Below are 19,891 nucleotides of genomic sequence, written 5' to 3' on the forward strand. Positions count from 1 at the left end.
AGAGATTCTCTGCTGTTTAGATTTCCCTCCTTTAGCATTCCTACAGCTTGCCAGAATGTCTGCTTCTGCAGAAACAAAGGTTAATTAAACACATCCGCCCATTACAGCAAGGAGTGAACATTACAATCTGGCCCAGAGCTACCTTCTTCAGCTGTCAGCACTGAAAGACACTTGGAACCACAAATTAGTCCTCAAGCAAAACTAGTTTCAGCAGAAACTGCTTGTATTATTCAACAGAGAAGCCCTTTCCCATATTTGCAGTTTCAGCTTGTACTTGCCTTGCTGGACCTGGTTCCAGCGAGAAACATTCTGGTGGGATTTTGCAAGTTGCATGATCCAGGATTTTTGGATACTCACAGTGCCACTATTAACACATAATAAGGAATGCTGGAAAAAAATGCAATACCTTGCCTGCATTGCTAACTCCACCTTTTTTAATTAATATAGTTTAGGTAACTGATATTGGACTTTTCTTGTTATTGTGGCATTCCTTACCTTTGTACCTTTCGCAGTGCTTGCATAATGGAACTAAACTGGTCAACTTCGTCATTATGCATTTTTTTTCACTTTCTCTTCTGTTTTATTTTCTGGCTCTAAGCTACAATCACCATATTACCACAAATGCTTTCTCAGTTCCGTGACTCAAATCTACAGAGCAATATATCTATTACATTAACTCTTCAAAGTATCACTGTTGCTGTGCCTCAGTTTCCTTCTCACTGTTTTATGGAAAATGAAGGCAGACAGCATATACCTTTCAAAACCACGTGCTATTATCATGCCTATAATCCTCACTGCTTGAAGAACTTACATTCCTAAAATGTTTTCTTTCTGCGCTGAATCAACACAAGGCTGCAATGGATCTGTGAAAGAGTAGTGACTAGTAATGAGATTACTAAGGTAGGCAGGATATATTGAGGTTTTCGCTAAAAGCAGAATCTTAAATAAAGTTAATTATGTAAAATAGCTTGATTTCTGCATAATCATAAAGGCTGACTTGTTTTTTATTCTCTTCAGTAATAGGCGAGGCAAGTTTAACTCTATATCCAAAATTCAAGGCCTATATTTTGTCAGAGTTCTTCTCAAATGTGATACTGTATTTTGCATCCTCCATTCTCATTCAGATTATCTACAAACAATTTCTGATTTTCTTCAGCTGACTTCATACCTATTAGCTGAACCATTGCTGAAAAGGATTCTCTGCCCACGAACTGTATGTGCATATATTTAATTTCTATTGGTTTTGTTAGTTTTGATCAAACACACAGATCACAAAGCCTTCTTTCTATTTCCAACCCCGAAAAGAGCACGTAGGCACATTATAATTTCAAGCCCTATTTTTCACAAATGTTATCTAATGTTTGATTAAAATTTTCAGCTTCTCAGATATTATTACCATTTTATTTGATGGATTCATAGTAGAAACTATGGATAAAAGGAGACATGAGTGAAGAGCCACAGAAATATTTTCAATTATTTGCATTGTTTGGTTTCAAAGTCTATGAAAGACACAGAAGTGTTGTTGTCTTTGTCCACCTTGTATTGGATGACTCCTGCCTGGTTTTCAAGAACCCCTTTGAAAGGCAGCATCTACCACCCTGACAGCTGGGCGCAGACACAGTGCTGTCTTGCAAACTGCTCATCACGTGGCATCAGGCCGTCTTCTGAAGCCTGTGAGAAAAACACCTTAGTGTCTAACAGAAACTGAAAGCAAAGTTGGAGCAATACTCTGACCAATACTGGACAGTTGACCACTGATGACAGAGCCCTACAGACAAATTGCATAACATGATCATAGTTGAAATTTTGAAGAGAAGATAAACCCAAAGAGAACACAACATGGTAAATTAGAACTATTGACCCCAGAGAGGAAAGATAATGGCCTCCTCAGAACAGTTCTCCTTGGCTTGTTACTTGGAATCTTCTGTCTAGCTCCCAATTCAGTAAGGCAAGACATGACTTCTTTACAAGTACAACATGTTAAATTCCCCTTGAGTTGTTTCCATAAATATAGCACGCCAATGCTTACTGACTGATGGTACCACCTAGGAGCTTTATTTGCATTCAGCAATGAAGCAGTTGAATTTTTAAGGTATGGAGTTGTTAAATTGCAATTAAGTTGGAAGGCTGCGTGCACAGCAATGCCCTATTCCTTACATATGGCAAAAGTCTTTATAAAAATCTCGGAGCTGACCACAGCCCTATGCAGTTTGTCTCACATACATCAAAAATGTTATATGATACAAAGCACTGTATAAGCCTCCATAACAGATAGCCACATCTATACCCAGGTTTAATGGGGAGCAAGCCAAGGTAATATTTCTTCACTCCCCATCCTGAGCCTCTTTCTATCTTACGCCTACGTATATATTTTCTGGGCCATTTATTCTTTCCTGTACTGAGGAACACTATCAAACAGGTAAGAGAGTGAGGACTAGAAAAATTTATGTATGTCCTCTCAGCTTAAACAAATGTGTGGACTATACTCAGAAAAGCTATAAACCTGCTGATGCATACCATTAGCCTGAACACAGGTACTATTTATTTAAATGTGCTTTCAGGGCTTGCACCTCTTCATGTACCATTTTATTCAGAGATGACAGAGCACAGAGTTCAGAACTGCACTTCTAAACAGTTATTTCTTAAGACACAATTGTTCTTTGTGCTTCAGGCTAAGTTTTCATTTAATAATGACAGCATAACCAGCAGCCTATCTTTTGCCTCTGTGAGGCAAGAACTCTATGATGCTCCATTAATTAAAGCTATCTATGCTCCATTAATTAAAGCTATGAGTATTGTTAAGTGGAATTGCTATTGAGAGTATGAAAAAGAGCTTTGCTACATTGACAGCAAAGAGATGCTGTGAGTTTTAAGTGTGTTCCTTATTTTTTTTGTGGAGATCTGTTTCTTTTTCAGGGTTCAGAATTAACATAAACAAAACACATTCATCCGCTGTCTGAAGCAATGTCTGAATAAGAAACACTAAAAGGGTCCTAAGCAAGGAAAACATGCAAGCTGCTTTTGTGATTAAAACAAAATACTCCAACATTAAATTGAGAACGATTATTTTAATAATTTGAGGAGTTCCTTCAATTTTAGAGTTAAGTCTGGCTTGATGATTAAAAAGAAGCAAGAAACCAGAAGACAAACTATTTTCAGCATTAGCAGTGACTCACTGTGTGATATTAAGCAAGTCACTTAACTCTCACACTGTCTCACCTGTAAAATGAGGGAACCTTCCTCACAAGTTCTTTGTGAGATTAATTAATTAAACATTTGCTGCACGCCTAACATTTCTTGGATGTAAAGTGGCAGAAAATTTATTATTAAACTTATACCTGGACTTGTGCAAAGCATTCAATGCTGTCCTGCACAACATCCTTGTCTCTAAATTGGAGAGACATGGATTTTATGGATGGACCACATATTGGATAAGGAATTGACTGGATGGTTGCGCTCAAAGAGTTGCAGTCAACAGCTCGATGTCCAAGTGGATACTGGTGACAAAGTGGTGTTCTGCAGAGGTTGGTATTGGGACCACTGTTGTTTAATATCTTTGTTAGAGACATGGACAGCAGGATTGAGGGCACCCTCGGCAAGTTTGCTGACTGCACCAAGTTGTGTGGCACGGTTGACATACTGGAGAGAAGGGATGCCATTGACAGGCTTGAGAGGTGGGGCTGTGTGAACCTCATGAAGTTTAAAAAGGTCATTGCTAAGTCCTGCACATGGGTTGGGGCAATCCTGAGCCAATTTACAGGATGGGCAGTGAATGGATTGAGAGCAGGACTGCACAGAAGGGACTTGGGAGCTGAGAAGCATAACGTGAGCCAGCAATGTGTGCTTGCAGCCCAGAAATCCAACCGTGTCCTGGGCTGCATCAAAAGAAGTATGGCCAGCAGGTAAAGAGGGGTGATTCTGCCTCTCTACTCTGCTTTTGTGTGACTCTACCTGGAGCACTGTGTACAGTTCTGGGTCCCTCAACACCAAAGGACCTAGACCTATTGGAGCGAGTCCAGAGGAGGCCCACAAAGATGCTCAGAAGGCTGGAGCACCTCTCTTACAAAGACAGGCTGACAGAGTTGGGAAGAAATACCACCACCACAGTTGCTCAGCCTGGAAAAGAGGAGTGTCTGGGGAGACCTTATATCAGCCTTCCAGTACTTAAAGGGGGCCTATGTGAAAGCTGGAGAAGGATTTTTTAACAAGAGCATGTAGTGATAGGACAAAGATTAATGCCTTTAAACTGAAAGAGGGTAGAATTAGATTAGATAGAAGGAAGAAATTCTTCACAATGGGAGTGGAAAGGCACTGGAACAGGTTGCCCAGACAAGTCATCGGTACCCCATCCCTGGAATTGTTCAAGGCCAAGTTGGATGAGGCTTTAAGCAACATGGTCTAGTGGAAGGTGTCCCTGCCCATGGTACAGGGAGATCTTTAAGGTCGCTTCTAACCCAAACTGTTCTATGATGGTATGATACATTAACAGGATACAAAAGTAAAGATGGGTGGTTCTGTAAAGGAAACTCAAATCTCTTTCATCTTTAAGCTTTTTAAGCATGACGACAAAATAATAACAGGAAAAACTGTGAGTGAAGCCCTCAAAAAGAGTTTTTAAATTAAAAAATAAAAGTAGAGCCACAAACTAGACAGACCAAACTGTAACTAAGAATAAACATACATCATCATGCTTCAGTAAAGCACACAATTAAAAGAATGAGTTTCTCTTCTATGTTGTATAAGCAAATTTGTATCTAATGGAAGTGAAAGGCAGCAGATTTAAATCTGGAGAAATGAAATAATAATGTTTCTTTAACACCCCCATTTTTTACTGAACTCATTGCCTCATGACATCATTGGAACCAACATTTTAGTGAATTCAAGAAACAAACATGTATATAGAAATGTGAATATCTACTGTGATATTCTATGAAATGAAAGAGTTTTAAACTCCTCATATTGCACAATACTGCTCAAATAATATCTGGTAGGCATTAAAAAAAATCTACCATGAAGCATATTCCATAGCTGATCACTCTGGACTTAGTCGCAACAGTGTCAGAAGCACCTACTACAGGTTGCAGTTGGAGGCAGAATGCTGGAACTGGTGTACCTTCGGTCCAGCAATCTTGATGCTACTGAGACTAGGCTGAGCAGCACACAAGCACATCTTTAGCATCTTTCTACTCTTATCGTAGCTGTGATGTAGAAAATGTCAGTTTTTTTCTGTCATGAAATTAACTACATCAGCAACAGAAGAGGGTCCAGCAACTTTTAACCGACTAACGCAGTTTAGCAGACAGCAAGACACAATGATTTTTACTAACATTGTCCTGTGACCCTATGAATGAGTGGATCAAAATCACAATGAGCAAAGAAAAATGGACCAGCATGATCAATAATGTATTCAAAAGTTATATGCTTCCTGTACAGTTGCTCGCCTCACCAACGACTGTTTGGGGACAGGACACAATTTATTTGTGCTTTTCTGAAGCCAGTTATTGTTTTCTTAAATATTCACAAAAATATCACTACTGCTTTCTGCTGGTTCAAAACAGAGTGAGGCCTTTACATAAAGTATGGTCTTGAATCTTTTTAACTTCTGAACTGAGTTGTACCAGGACAACGTGCATAGGAAAACTCAGATTTTCTACCCTTTTAAAAGCAATAATTAATATGTTAATAAATAGCTTCTACAATATCATCTCATAGATATAAATGCATGCCAGTTATTTACTTTGTAAGATAGCTTATGCTATAATTTCTGTATCATACTGAGTTATTCATGTATTATAAATATAACTATAAACATAGGTTGATATAGTTAGCAAGTTTCTAAATTAGCATTGCAGAGGCATTTAAACAAAACCTTAGGCACTACACCAAGAACGGCAGAACCTTTAGCTTGGCATTACAGAGCTAAAAGACCAGGATGGAGAAATGCAGAAGTAACAACAACAGCACGGGTTATATAGTTATACTAAAAAGAATCAATCACTCACGGTTAATGTTTACTTGGTCTGTATGCTTTAGGGATGAGTGGAGATTAGTACAGTAAACTAGTTCTTTTATTCTCCTTTTGGTTTGTTTATTACTAGCTAGTAATATAGTATTCATTAAATCAAACAAGATTAAGAATAAAAAAGAGGTGCCTGTCATCCAGCATTAATACTACGCCGTGTGCTCACACACAGCTGCTTGTGTATACATTTTAGCAGCTGTTTTTTCCTGTTTGCCCACAGTGAATGGGTGTGTTAGCCGGCACAGTGCATGTACTTTGCCCTTTCCTACAACCAGCCCACACCTTTAATCCAGTCTCTGCACCCAGAGAGCTTCCTGCATTGCTGCTGTCCCTTTTCTCACCTCAGCTGCGCCAGGAATCTCCTTTCTCAACTCACTTCGGTGATGGAATAGGACAGTGAGTTCTCCTTGTTCTTCTTTCACTTGTATTTGTGTCCCTTACTGCTCCCACATGTAAATACATAGAGAAATCTTTCTCTGATGAAACTTAGAAGTCAGATGGATTGTTTGCTTTCTTAGCTGATACTCACTGTGCTTAAGGGGTCGTTCGTCCTAGAGCAGCAATTTGTATGAATAAGGCAGGCAGACGATGGCAGAAGCAGCTCCACTACAGTATTACAGACCGAGTCACACGATGGCTGTAGCTGGACTCCTCCTGGTGCCTCAGAGAGCTGCAAGGAAAGGGAAGGGCTCAGGATATGATATCATGCACTCATTCTAAAAACAAGGAACTGTTGTAGATGATTGAAAAAGTAACAGCTTCAAAATTCCTGAACGGGCAATAACTGAAAGTACTTTTCCACTTCACCTTCCCTACACTCCATACTGAAAAGTTTCAATAAATGCAAATGGTAAACAAAAAATATTTATATCATTACTAGGACTAGCCTAAGACACGTATTACAGCCAAGCAACCTCAGAGCATTGCTTAGTGTTGCCTGGTGCTGTCTATCATCTCTGCTTATGTCAGATCTTAAGCTCTGAGCTTGCCATGAGGTCTGTTCAGGCAAATACACAGGTCCCCAGCACATCTCGCTCTGCAGCCAGAGTTGGGTGTGCATAAGCAATAAGGACTCATGTGTATCCACTCCTTGGTAGTACCTTGACTTGTTTACTGTCTTTTCCAGCAAAAGTAAGATCTTCTAAAGCACTTAAGTGATTTAGGAATTCAATTAATATTTTCTAAAGCAATGTAAGCAAACAGGCTTGTAAATCTAATGGGAAGTCAACGTGATTTTGTGTAGAATTCCTTGGTAAGTTTTACTCCTTAGATCCATTTCTAATTGCAAGTCTGCTTTAGAAATAATAATCGATTTATAGAGCTGTATTATTCTTAATTTACTTCCCAGGTTATCATTTACAGAAAAAAATAACTTACATTTACAGAAATAAATTTACAATTTATTTTCTTCATAAAATAAATTAATAAACATTTGAAGCAAAGCAGATCTCCTAACTCAACACAATTGTTCTTAACTTGTATTTAGCTTTGAAGTTTGCCATTTCTATTTCAGATCCAAACAAGCACCTGAATGCCTGGAAGCCTGTCTGTTCTTTCCAGCTTTATCAACTGGTCTAATAAGTCACTCATTTTTCTCTCAGGTTGTCAGGATATTTTTCTCTCTGTTATATTACCTATAAACACTCTCAGAGTAAAATTTAGGATAGCCTTCAAGCACATTTTTATGTTGTGTTTGGAATTGCTAAATTTTCTCTTATGGCAGTTATTGTGATTGCTTTTCAGATTTCTTTTTCGTGTTAAAGATATCCTGTGATTTTTTTTTAATGTAATTTATCCCACACTCAGCATTAAGGCCACCCATGAGTGATGTATTATAATCTACCTTCATTTTCAAGCTCATGTATTGGTTTTTGGTTTAATGGCTTGGATATTGAGGAATTTTATCTTTTACAGCAGTTTAGTGAATGGGCATTTTATGGTTTTTATGTATTTGTCAGTACTGTTCTACTGAGCTGTACAACAGGGTGTTGCTCTTTCAGCTCCATTGTTTAAACAGAAATATTTTGCTGCCAGGTTTCTTGTTCTATTTGTGCCCTTTGTTAGTGGACTTTCAATTTCAGGAACTTGTTTTGTTTAAGAGGCTAGTGGAAGAACAATACTTTATAACACAATATTTATTAAATAGATGCTGGTATTACCAATGTTCGTTTATCCACTAGTCATGTGTCTCCTAAATAAACCAACAATAGTAGTAAAACAAGCTGGAACACAAAATCATTTTCCTCGTAAAGATTCTAGGGATTTTTCTAACCATTTGTTCTTCTGAATGAAGGATCAATCATCTTTAGTTGTTCTGTGTAGTAAAGGGTAAACATAATTTGTGAGGCTGAGGAATGTGAATTAACATCACTAATAAAACGACTTTTCTAGCATTTGGGAATTCCCTTCTCAAAAATTGGGATAGTTTACACTTACATTTCTGTTTCTCTGCTCTTGCCTTGATTTTTTAGTAGGACTATAAAGCATGGATAGGTGATCCTATTTTGGGGGTTGGAACTAGATAATCTTTAAGGTCCCTTCCAACCCTAACTACACTATGATACTATACTATGATCCTATGGATTTAAGAAGATGTCCAAAAACAGCAGAGTCTTGTCACAGCTCTGGGTTTGATGTGAACATTTCGTATATTCACACACTAGAATGCAAACCATACTCTTAAATGTGCAATTGCTCAGCCCAGGCTCTGAGGAGGTGGGGTACTGCCTGCATTGTGTTCCTTATCTCAATCTGCAGGAAATACAACAGATAGTACCTTGGAACAGTCCATCTGAGGATGTGCTGAAGGCTACACATACATTAGTAACTAGGCCTTGAGTCGAGAGAGATGAAGCAAGCCTAGACTTACCACAGGTATGTTGGTGTTGATTCTCTTCTTGGTTCTCTACAGAGTTTAACAACCATCTGACTTCACCCTGAATTACTTCAGTGAAAACAAGATGAAAAGCAGACTAATTCTGCATAGCTCTAGTTTGTTTTGTCATATTCTTTTTTCTTCTTGCCAGAAGACCATATTTTTCTTAGATTCTTGTGTGTCACTTTCTCTTCCTATTTTCCTTCAAGATTTAGTTCGAACTATGGAATCATGAAATATTTTTTATTAGGTGGAATCACTGGAGATAATTTGGTCCTTTACCACTCAAAACAGGGCTGTCTTCAAAGTTAGGTCAGGTTGCTTAGTGCCTTGCCTGGTCCAGGTGTGATATGTCCAAGGACAGACATTCCAGTCTCACTGGGCATCCAGTTTAAGCATTGACCACCCTGACTGTGAAGTGCATGTGATGTGTAACTCACTTTCCTCTGTGCATATATAAGGTGGGGATGTTTTTCCATGTTAACATGCAGCATTTGTTAGTAAACCTGTCTTGAGAAGTAGTCTGGAACTTGGGAAAGAGGTGGGAGAGAACTATGACATGCGGAAAATCCACAGTCTTAGTTTTATAGAAGGCAGTGGGAGAGACAGTGGTAAGCAGGATTAAGAACAATTATGGCAGGGAGGGTGAAAAGAAAGGACTGTTTCACAGGTCAGGCAAGGTTGTGTGGGGGAGGAAAATTCGGATGATGAGAAGGCAGCAGGACCGTAACTAAAATGGTCACCACCTCCAGATTTGGGTACCTCTTACATCCTTCAATACAATTTCAAGTGTGCCATAGCTAAAAATATCTTGCCAGTTCTAGCATGAAGTTGATTACAGGAACTTGAAGATCATTTTGCTTTCCTAGGTTCCCTGTGCAATTTCAGTTGGATAGTACACTTCACATTTCAGACAGTGCAGATATTTTGGTCTCTGTTCCAGAGAAAGTTACTTTGTAGAAAGAGGTACAGGTCCTGCAGCATACAAAAATAGATATTTTTTAAATTAAATTAAATAAAATAAATTATATTTATACTGGAGTTTGTTTATAGATAACTCCAGTTTCAATCACAATGAATTCTCTCAGAGAATTTAGTCTCGGGACTAAAATATACTTTATAAATGTACATAAAGATTGTTCTTCATGACAATACCAAAGAGTTGGAGCAGTGATGAAAAATTTTAGTAGAGAGCACTATGAGGTATAGATCATTTTCCCACACTAGTAAAAAGGAGAAACAGAAACTGGGGAGAATTCTTTTCCTTTGCTGATTATTTAAATGCTTAGGAAAATTCAGTGCGACTGTTAAAATTGCTATCAGGTGTCCAAGAGCAACAGTAGCAGAACTGTATTTTGCAGTAGGAAAAGGCAAAGAGGAACATGGATGTGTGAAAAGAGGGAAAAGATCTTTTAGAAGGGCGAGATGAGTTTGTGTTCTTAAGAACTAAAGTCTAGGTGATTTATAGCAGGAAATCACATTTAGTGATGTAAACACGTTAACTGATGAGTCCTCACAATACTGTTGTGAAGTAGGGAAGGATTATGCCTTGTTTTGACAGGTGGAGAAACACAGACAGAAAAGGCTAAGTTCCTCCCAGGATCCTTGCCAGCTTCTTTCAAAGTAATTTCCAAGGAAGATCTTTCCCTGCAGAAAGCTTGTAGCTACAGACATTTCTCCAAGTTTCCTTCTGTTACTATAGGAGAACAGAAATGGTCATAGATGTTGAAGCTACTGGACTGGCCTTTTTGCAGCTCTGACTGGATTAAAATCTGAGCAGAGAACAAGCAGAAACAACCTTTTCTATATGATGAATTGCCTTGCCAGAGGAAGTTCAGTCAATGGAAATTTACGTCTGCCTGTACCAGTTAGTAAATATGTACCTATGCCTCCATAACATCAAGGGCAGAGCACTAGGGCAGTGGGAGTGGAAGCCTGAGTTGAGTAGTCATAGTTTTTTTGCTGTTGGCACTCTACCATCAACAGAAGTAAGAGCAGAGGAGTCCTAGGCTGATTTCCAGCATTGTAACAGACCTTACACTTGAAGGGTGTCAGGTGCTGAGTCTCAGCTCTTCCATTTACCCTTTCTGCTCATGATCTGTGTAAGGCATACTCCAACCTTTCCTCAATGTACCCTCTTTACACCTAATCTTCAGCCAGTGCAGGAATTATTTAGTCTAAAAATCATGTAACTTTAGATTCATTTTGTAGTGCCCTATTAATCAGCTAAGTGGTAATGTGGTAACCAGAAACTTGTAGTAGCAAAGGTAAGTAGAGATTTAAGAAGTCATTACCTTCTCATTAAATAAACATTCGTTAAAATGCCAGCACGCTTCTTTTTGTTCATTCTGATAGTTGACCACGCTTGCATCAGGGTACTTTATATCATCAGATGTATCTTGTCTTTGTCATTGTTTCCCCAAAGAGTCTGAAATAGAGAGACTTGATTATTTGTCAGCTAAAACACATTGAGTTTTTCCTTAATACTGGTAAATGCAGTTTGAATGTTGTCAGCAATAGAGTTTTGGTATACCTGTGTTCACATCCTAAATACAGCTTTCACAAGAGGTCCAAAACCTGCTTGTTTAGCAAAAGATTTTCTTTATCATCACTTCTTACCCTTGAAAAACCCTCCAGAGTTATACATCTTTGCAAAATAACACGTGATTTGTCTTTTCTCAGTCTGATCTCACTCCTGTGGCTTCCAGGTTTTATCAACATCTCAGGTGAGACAAAATGCCTCCTGTTGCTCTCTCTGGATTATTTGCCTTAATATTTGGCAATGATTTGCTATCACTTGCAGAAAAGCTTCCCTCTTTATATATAGGCTGCCTCCTTTAGTCATATGCACCAGCAAAAATACGCCAGCTCTGTCTGCATAAATTGAAGTAGTTGTTTTGTGAGGTTAGGATAGGAGTGAGACGTTCAGAGACGACAGCCCTTGACTGCCTGCTGTCTCTCAATTCTGGTTATTCCAGGAGAGGTCAACCATTGTCTCTGGTCTGAGCAGCGTAATAGACTGATGTAGTCCATCTGGACTTTCTATATGAAGTAGAAAAAGACAGAACAGCAAACCTAATACAAACAGAGGCTCACAATACAAAAACAGCTTACAATTTGATGCAGGTAGTTTTGCTTCTGCAATGTCCATCCCATCTTTTCTAATAAGAGCTATTGGGATGCCATGTAGTTATCGGTTACAATAAGAACAAAGGAGAGGAAAACATGACTCAGATAAAGAAAATCATTATTTAAGCAGTAAAATAGGAAACACATTGCAGAGAAAGTTCAGTTCTCCCTTTAACTGTTCTTCACAGTTATCCTTAGTGATAGCAAGTTATCAGATATCACCTGGTCTAATTAATCACATTCTCAATTACCATGTATAAAATAAATGTGTTCATTGGGAGAAGAAAAAATGTATGCACTTGGTTGCATTGCATGATTTGTCCATTTCTTATCCATCTATCCTGCAACCCAGCTTCTCCTAATGAAAGAGGATGTTACGTCCTACTGAAAATAGGTAGCAACCTGTATAAGTGTCAAAGTCAGCTCATCTTTTCACAAGAAGATAGAAACACAAATCACAGATTATTGAGTCTTAGCTGAAGTAATTTCATACATTCAAATTGCATTTTAACCACTGAGTAAGTTGTTCATGTAGTCTAATTTTCACTGAATTGTCTACTTTGCACAACAATATACCTTTTTAAATGTATCTTCTTTATTTGTTATATTCTATGGAGCCACCAGATGTCCCTCGTTCCTACGTAAAGCTTCAGATATGAGATAATCGATGATTAATCAGATGGACTAAGTTGGAACTCAAGCAGTGTAGAAGCACATTTGCGTTCACAGCATGCAGGTGCATTCTGTAATAAATACTGATCCTTTGAATCATGCCAGCAGGTTTAATTTATAAATCATGGCAATTTCAAACACCGATTCATCAAACACACAACAAAATTATGTTTGGACAAAGTGTATACATGGCAAACACAAAAAATCACGAGGTTGAAGTGAACAGATGAAGATAGCATTGACCAAAATAGGCTACAAATCAATGTATCACAGAGTAAACTGGCTCATTCTATTCCCAACTATTAATTGACAACAGCATTTTCCACATATATATGTTATTACAGACTTTTTTTGCTATTCATGAAGAAAAATGGTATAGTCTTTCTGGGCAGTCAGACTAGATCTTATTTATTAAAAGCATACATTTAACTGTAGTCTAGTTGGGGTACAGGTGGACCACAGCACTATGCAGAGTTAGATAATTACAGACTGGCTGGGGAATGGTCACTTCAGTATCAGACTGTGAATGATGCACAATGTAAACCAGATGTGATATGAATAAAGACATTTGACTTACACTGGTGATAGTGAAAGCAAAGTCAAACACTGTTCAGAAGGAAACAAAATGTTTCACCAAATAAATAGTGTCAGGAAGTGGCTTGCAATTGCCTACAAGCTGTACAACTCCCTTTTCCCTTCCTGCGCCCTATCTGCCTTCAGCAAGTTTCCTCTATGCACACAGACTTGACCCCCATTAGTTAATTTACACCATCAGCACTTTGCAAGACCCTGTCACAGAAAGTGCTGCATCTCTAATTCTGTTTTGGAAACTCTTCCTCAGATTAGGAGTCACTTCCTCAGTATTTTAAATTCATGGACTGGGAAGAAAAAGGTCACATATAAGGCAAAAGTTAGAGAAACCCTTCCTCGAGAGTAACATGAGTGGTAACAAATTACATCTGTATAAGATGTGGGAATCTGATGGCCTTTTTGCCTCACCAAAATGTTAATGGCAGAAGGTCACAGCATTTATTTTTGAAGCTGTTTTCGAGATTGGTCCTGAAAAACAAGGGTGGCGCCATTTTCAGTAAGGATACATACAGAGGGTTCTGCTGCCTCAGTGTTTCTAGTCTCCTAATATTAATGGCACTGCCACGGACTGATACAGATTTCAGGTGGTGATTAAATATCAAATCATGGTTCAGCTGTCATTTATGCTTTAAATGCCTGATTATTTCAGGGGCAGCATAAGCATCTAAATGCCTTTGTAAGCCTTGGTCCTGTTCTTAAAAGGGAAAAAATATGCTGTTCTCAAGAAAGTATTTGTTTGTCCAAAGCATTGTCAAAGCATGGAGAGCTGGAAACGTAAGAACTAAAACCTACACAACATGCTTATGGTCTTCTCTACTCAAGGCTTTTGAACTTTTCTTCTGGTTCTCCCTCCCACCCGTCCTCAGTTTGACTCCACTGGAGCGAGCAGTTGTTGAACGGATGGCATATACAATCACAGAATGGTCTTACAGGTCCACATAACCCCTGGCATTCTTTCTAATGCTTACTAGCTCCGCTCTCACCAGTTATCTAACTTAGTCTGAAACAAAATCGTTTTTTTTCATAGGCTAATACATACCTTACGTGGAATCTCCTTTTCCCTCCTGCTTACTCTTGTTGTTGGTCATCATTTTAATAGGAAACCGAGAACTAAGAAATGGAGAGAACAGAATGACCTATTGAACCAATTTCACTCCACAGCATAGCTGACAGGAAAACAGTCGCCTCAGTTCAGGGTTCCAGGAATGGAAAACCAGATGTTTCTTGGCTACGTTTAACAGATGTCACTCCAGTTGGAAACAACATTTTAAAATGCAGATCCCAAGCGTTTATGTATTTCCAAAGTATTCAAAAAATGGGAAAGTGGAAATTTCTTGCAAGTCTTCAAGTAGTGCCAAGCATGCCTTTCTTCCTTTCTTTTTTTTTTTTTTCTCTTTGTTTTTCCGAATGAACCTCTCCAGTTCAGCATTCCTGTGGCTGATACAGACACCAGAACATGCATTGGTGCCTACATGCCTCAGATACCCAGATTGGGTAGATTAACACTGCCACAAACTTAGCATGTGACCTTAGGCAAATCTCTTGATTTCCCTGGATCTCAGTTCTCTACTTGTGGTACCTGGAGCTTGTAAGCTCACCACAACAGTGTCTCTCTCAACTAGCAGTATCTGCAACAGCTAGTGCAAAAAATCATAAATAAGAACATAGCCCTGGGGTATTACTGTAAAATATATTTTAAAAATTAAGTTAACTACCATTTATTTAGTAAATGGCAATAGTACATAAAATAAAGTGGGTGGAGACACAGGATCTTTATAGGGTAATTGCAGACCATCCTGTCAACTTCGGGTGGTGTTAAATCCCAGCATAAAGTGGATGGAAAGGCAGAAGTGTAAGACAATAATTTCCATCCTATTCTGTGAATAGATTCAGGTTGCTGTCCTATTCAGCCATAACAGCCAATTCTTAATTTAGAGCACCCTCCCAGAGTGATCAAATTATGCTAGTTCCATGATGACCCCTAGAATAAGCCAAAACCGAGAAGAGCAGGAAAGGTGTGCTGAAACATTCTGAGCCTGCCAGGTTTGCCTCTGAGTACATTTAGTACATGTACAGGAACCCTCCTGTCAAGCATCACAGAATTAGTGTGATATTATTCTCATACTACAAATAGAGAATTGAAGTGACAGCATACAAGTGCTAACCAAAAATATACATTACAGATCTCAAGTCCGTGGAAATGTGCATTTCCCAACAATAAGCTTTAGCCCATATTTACACAATTTCCTTCTTCCAAGTCAATCACAAGAGCTGGCTGTGATAAAACACTCCAAGCACTTCCTTCCCCAGCTGAAACCAGAGATATGCTACCACCCCCAAAATAGCAAATGCCTCAGCTTAAACTGATTACTAGCTCTCTTGTTGGTTTTGGTAGAAGGAAAAGTGGAACAGATGACTTTGCTGAAAGAGTTCTTGAATCTATCAGACGTTCCTAATATTCCGAGTACTGTACAGATTTGTGTTTGGAGAAACTGAACCTCTTTACAAGGGAGAGAGGTGTCACCACCTGTAGCAACAGAAAAGGAGCAGAAGCACAAATTTCATTAAGATATTTCCCTGATGTTCAAATTAATTTGCAGAAATTTCCTGGTATTCTCCCATACACTGCACTGATACATAACAAATGTACAACACATTAAGGCAAATGTGTTATCTTTATTAAAGAGTTATTGTGAGTATGATTCTATTTCACTAGAAAGCTGAGATAATCACTGCTTTTCAAATGCAAATTTAGCTTAAAATTTATTTATCAGAAAACTAAACTTCTGAAAAAAATATTGATTTTCACAGAATGATTATTCTATTGAGTAATTTTTTCAAATATTTCAAAACAAAAGGATAATATTTGGGATTAGAAATGATTGAAACATTCTCCAAACATCTTAAATATATAGACTGGAAACTTTAAAACAATGAATTCAAATGCTGACTTTTGGAATGAAGATAGCTTCTTGTTTTACAGTGACTCATAGAAGAGTTTTCTTCTATCTCTATAGAACAGTGTGTATAATATAGCAGCCTTAAGGGTAAAAACACTGGCAGGTAAAAGAGCATTAAGGTCGATCATCAGAATTTACTGTAGCCTGTAACAACACAGAAGAAATGAACCTGGGTGCCTTTGGTCTTCTATGGCCACAGCCTCTACGTCTGTTCCTTGTATTTAAGTTTCATAAATTGTTCAAAACTTTATCGATAGAATTAATAGTTAAAATGTCACTTACCTATCTGCAGCCAAATAAAATTCCACCCAGCTACACACTCCGTGGCACAGGAGTGCCATCCAGCGGTAATTTCCAAACCTGTATTCTCAGGACACCTTCCCGAGAGCTGACTAGTAGCCAGTACTGGTTATACCTTCCAGTCTGACAGCAGCAACTCCAAACGCGAGTAAGTATTTCTAAGCTGAGAGGAACATTTCCATTACAGATTAATAACTTCTATTTTCTTAATCAGTTTTCCGTATTGAACTAGTGTAGACAACAGATGTAGATGGTTGATCGCTTGAGAGCAGGAATGTGCTGAAGCAGGAGGCTGCTGAGCCAGGCAGATTCAGCAGCAGTATGTACTACCAGCACTGCTAATTGGAGCATCCTTGTGCAGAGCTTCACCACCTGCTCTAGACACGTCCTGCACACGAGACAGAGCTGTGAATGAGAGTGACCAAACTTTGAAGCTGGTTTCAGGTGAATACTTACACACCCAGGCATCAATGTGATTACTGATATCTCAGATCTGCAAAGAACAGGCCCTGAATTCAGACCTTTCACTTCCTGGATAAATGCTTTACCTGCTCTAGTAGATCATAAAAATGTCTTTTTAGAGGGAACAGTCACAGCTGCATTTGTCAAGACTCAGTCCCACTGGCATCCATTAGAGGGGTTTGAAGATCACCTCTTGAACTGAGCCACTCTGGGGACTTGAAAGAAGTAACACATAGTTGTAGTTCCTGATTAGGTTGAGATATGAGTGAGGGCCAAACCACTTAGCCCTGTTGAAATGGTGCAGATCTGGGCACTTTTGGAGAAGCTCTACACAGCAGAGTAGTTTATGTAAAAATACGTAAGGTGGCTTGGGAATTAAGGCATGATTCAAGGCCAGATGCAGCTCACTCAGAATATTCACCATCTCTGTTTCAGATTTAGAACCTCAATTTCTTCCCTAAGCCCTTATTTTTTCAGACTTGGCCTGTAGCAAATAAAATAAATTCTGGTTACCCCATGCATTTCATGCAGATTTTACTGATCTATCTTATTCCCTGTCTCATCCTCCACCCATCTGTAACTTTTCCCTTTGTAGTTAACTGTATCTCTTGCAAAGCAGATGTGTATGAATGATTTATAGATTTGTTTGGCCTGATTGTCCAGAGACTAAATCATTATGTATGATGTCCCTATTAGTGTTCTACATTTGTCCCGCTTCTAAACAGGAATTAAATTATCTGGGAGTGTGGGGTCACAATTGCAGATAATACTCTGAAGGCAGAGAGCTCATCCCAACGAGCAGCCGTTCCTGCAATGGTCTCTTCAAGGAGGTGTAGGAAGAGGAGAAAGCTGGAGAAAGTATACTTTTCTTTCTTGGCAAAATTCTGTTCTGACACACCTCTTGCACTAACACTTGAGATAAGAAACTGAAGATTCAACCAGCTCTTATGAACAACACATCAGTGAATTTTCTCCCTCTTACCTCTATAGGAGAGCAGAGGGCTAAATATAATGAAACTAATAATTTTCCATGATTTCCATGGTCTTCTACTGCACATTTCACTCTGTTCAGGAATGATTAGGTATGCACTAAAATGGTACAAATAAACTGTTCTACCTTGAACTGGCCAAGCCCAAGTAGTCCTATCCAAAGTAATGTGAAATATTAAGGAGTGTGGAAAAGAAATTCTACATATTTTCCACGGAAGAACAAATACTTGAAAACGAGACTCATTCATCAGGACTAAATTTAATATGATTTGACCCATGAATTTAGTGTGGTGCAACTGCTTTGAGACTATGAAAGTAAGAGAGCAGAAAACCAGCTGTTTGTACTTCTACAACAATCCTCTTACTATAGATATGCAGTAAAACAAAGGGTCGTTTACATTTTTAAGTTCCATACCAGACAAGCAAAAAAAAAAAAAAAATATATATATATATATCCTCAGACATTTCCAAAGAAATCTGATTCATTTTCTGCTAATGATACCCATGCTGGAATCCACAATTCATTCAAAATTTAATAAACACACTTCAAGACCTCCAGTTCAAAACAAAGCAGAACCCAAAAAGCTTATTACCAGACACATAGATATTATTTAGTGCCATTGGGATGGATGCTGTTTCCTTGCATTTGTAAAACAGGACAACTCTTTTGCCAGTCTTTTCTCAGGTAAGCTGCCTTCCTCTAGATAAGGTTTTAATGCTGGCTCCCACGCGAGTGCTCTGCCTTCGCAAATGGCTGCACTGGGCAGTTGCAGCCATTTGCAGACAAGATTAATAGTGACTTGTTTTTCAGGTGAAGCTTTGTAGCAAAGGTGAGATACAGAGAAAATCGCAATCTACATTGTCTGAAGCCATTTTTTTAGGCTTGCTATTGAGGAAACAAAAAATACTGACTGGTGGGTGTCTAGATTTAGTGGAACCTTGATACTTTTCGCATTGATCAGATCAGAAATAAAAGGACAATTGGGACAATTGCATCTGTCCAGGGTGCAGACCTCAAGGGATGAGCCAAACCAAAGTGCTCCCTGCAGATACATAAGGCTTTGTCACCTCCCGGTTCTGGTGTGGACAATATATGGACGGAAATAATTAGTTTATCTTTTGTTTAAATAAAGCATTTGGGAAGAAGGCTAAAAATAAACACTGATTCATTCCCTGTCAGGGAAGTTTCTCCTGTCAATTATCACATTGTTACTGCTGTTTTTAATCTAGTCAGATGGTGAGATTGGCAATCCCTTCTGCAGGGGCTTCTGGGTGTTATTTTGTAGAGAATCTTGCTGGAAGGACTGATTACTGCTTTTATGGGAGCCAGTGGGAGTTTGGCCACAGTCCTTCACGCATGTTAATTTGAGGGACTTCCAAATGTTAGCTAATGATCTCAGAGTTCTTTTTATGAAAAATGTGTGGGTTTGTTTTGGGGTTTGGTTGTTGTTTTTTTTTTTTTTTTTAATTCCAACCAAGAGGCAATTAAGAGGGTCTGGGGAAAATTCTGCTTTGTAGTTCTGGACCAGCCTCTCTGCAATGCCTTCAGTCCTGGCATGAAAAATTCCAAAGCATGTATTGCTACCATACTCAGATATATTAATCATAGAATGGTTTGGGTTGGAAGAGACCTTAAAGATCATCCAGTTTCAACAGCCCTGCCATGGGGCAGGGACACCTCCCACTAGATCAAGTTGCTCAAAGCCTCATCCAACCTGGCCTTGAGCACCTCCAGGGATGGGGCACCCACGACTTCTCTAGGGAACCTGTGCCAGTGCCTCACCACCCTCACAGTAAAACATTTCTGCCTAATATCTAACATCTCACCTAAATCTCAATCTCCCCTCTGTCAGCTTAAAACAGTTACTCCTTGTCCTGTCGCTAAACTCC

The 19,891-nt window shown here is 38.8% G+C and overlaps 2 protein-coding genes across 3 annotated transcripts in view; one reads left to right on the forward strand and one right to left on the reverse strand.

Moving 5' to 3' along the window:
* The window catches only part of RALB (RAS like proto-oncogene B), a 52,235-nt gene extending 45,543 nt beyond the window's left edge, over nucleotides 1-6,692 (reverse strand). The window contains exon 1 of the mRNA XM_054069738.1: nucleotides 6,552-6,692. The gene's annotated coding sequence lies outside the window, so the exon portion shown is untranslated. The remainder of the gene's footprint in view (nucleotides 1-6,551) is intronic.
* The window catches only part of LOC128852479 (ras guanine nucleotide exchange factor F-like), a 37,454-nt gene continuing 23,958 nt past the window's right edge, over nucleotides 6,396-19,891 (forward strand). Inside the window, exon 1 of one of the 2 annotated variants that reach the window (XM_054069727.1) lies at nucleotides 6,396-6,418. The gene's annotated coding sequence lies outside the window, so the exon portion shown is untranslated. Of the gene's footprint in view, nucleotides 6,419-8,877; nucleotides 8,897-19,891 lie in introns of those variants that run through there. The other variant, XM_054069728.1, reaches the window with a different exon arrangement.

This window comes from Cuculus canorus, chromosome 6 (genome assembly GCF_017976375.1).
Source record: "Cuculus canorus isolate bCucCan1 chromosome 6, bCucCan1.pri, whole genome shotgun sequence".
Lineage (NCBI taxonomy): Eukaryota > Metazoa > Chordata > Aves > Cuculiformes > Cuculidae > Cuculus > Cuculus canorus.